The sequence below is a fragment of the Aplysia californica genome, unplaced genomic scaffold (assembly GCF_000002075.1).
Source record: "Aplysia californica isolate F4 #8 unplaced genomic scaffold, AplCal3.0 scaffold00009, whole genome shotgun sequence".
Taxonomy (NCBI): domain Eukaryota; kingdom Metazoa; phylum Mollusca; class Gastropoda; order Aplysiida; family Aplysiidae; genus Aplysia; species Aplysia californica.
The window spans coordinates 3,094,965-3,096,496 of record NW_004797279.1 but is presented as its reverse complement, the minus strand read 5'-3'; the positions used below and the strand labels follow the sequence as shown (position 1 = coordinate 3,096,496).

Genomic DNA, 1,532 nt, shown 5'->3' with positions numbered 1-1,532 from the left:
GGTGAGAGTTTAAATTCAGTTGTAGTTACAGGCGCCAGCAACTGTTGGGGAAAGAGATGGACATTTGCTAGCGGCCATATTCTGAAAGGTTCCAGAGAGGGAAGTTAGCATCTATGTCTTTTAAAGGCCTCAAAGTAAAGCAATTTTCTTTAAGACTGGCATCAGAGAGCGAGAAACGGTAGGTTACAAACTATTCATCTCAGTGGATTTCTACATTTGGCATCATTTGATCAGAGATATACCGATAAAAAAAAAACAACCCCAAATGAACAAACAAACAAACAGACAAACAAACCAAAAACAAACCAAAAACAACAACAACAACTACAACAAACAGACAAGCTAAAAGAAAAAACAAGAAAAAAGATATAATGACATTATGCAGAGGGACAAACACGTGTGACGTTAAAAATGTGTTTTAAAAGCACGCCTAAGGAGTCCTTAAAATCGAAATTGTTTAAAGGGTGAAGAAAATACCAATCTCTAAACTTTCATTTTAATAATTGTTTAGGATCACTGCTCTTTGTCCCCACAGAGCAACCCGTCTACTTCTAGACAGATCAAACAATGTTTTCCTGATCGATCATTCTATTCCACAACCCAGGTATCCGAGGTCATTGCCATTGTAAACACATTATCTGTCATGTTATACTGTCATATATATTTTTACACACACACACACACACACACACACACACACACACACACACACACACACAAACTCACACAGATTCACACATATACACATATCCATACAAAATTCCCACCAAGTCAGAGGGATTGCCTTTCGAAGGTAACAGCTGATAGCCATCACGAAATATGGGCAAGCGTCGCAAAAACTCATCTGAATGTGATCCTTTGTCACCAAGAAGCAAAAAGCAAAAGGAGTCAAACTTAAAGCCTCAGTTTTTTTCACAGAACCAAATACCAAGGCAAAAGATGTATTCTTTTTCATTTACAAAAAAACATTGCGTCTAGAAAATGCAGGTTGCATAAAGTGCAAACTCATCTGAAATGACTTATTTATGTTGTACCACCCTCTAACCTTCACGGGGGCTCTCGTGGCCTAGAGGTTAGGGTGTTGGCCTCTCATTCAAAGGTCCCAGGTTCGAATCCGGGTAGCGACAGAAAATTTTTCTTCTCTAAGATTGTCTCTTTTCACCTCCTTTCTTGCTGTCTAGCAATGTTCTGTCGTCTGCTTTCGTCTCCTCTTTCTGCCCTAACCCTCTTACCCCCATTGTCCCCTCCTTTGGGCTCCCGTCTCTGCAGCCTTTCTACTGCTACTCCTGTCTCTCAGGCCAATCCCTGATCTTTTGGTAGAAAAGATATACACCTAGCCTTCTCGGACAAGGGCGAAAACTCTCGGAGAGCCCGTGTGCACGTTGCGCTCGTTAAAGATCCCGATAAGAGTAGACTTCGGCCGCCACCAGGGCAAAATTCAAAATTTCCTGTCAACTGAAAAAGTTAAATGTGTCCCGCGCGCTCATATGACCTTATGGAGTTGCGAGCGCCGAAAAAGACTAGCCCCCCCG

The 1,532-nt window shown here is 41.7% G+C and overlaps 1 protein-coding gene across 1 annotated transcript in view; it reads left to right on the top strand.

The window, feature by feature from the left end:
- LOC101857847 (limbic system-associated membrane protein) overlaps nucleotides 1-1,532 on the top strand; it is a gene marked incomplete in the record, with an annotated part of 55,183 nt that overhangs the window by 33,639 nt on the left and 20,012 nt on the right.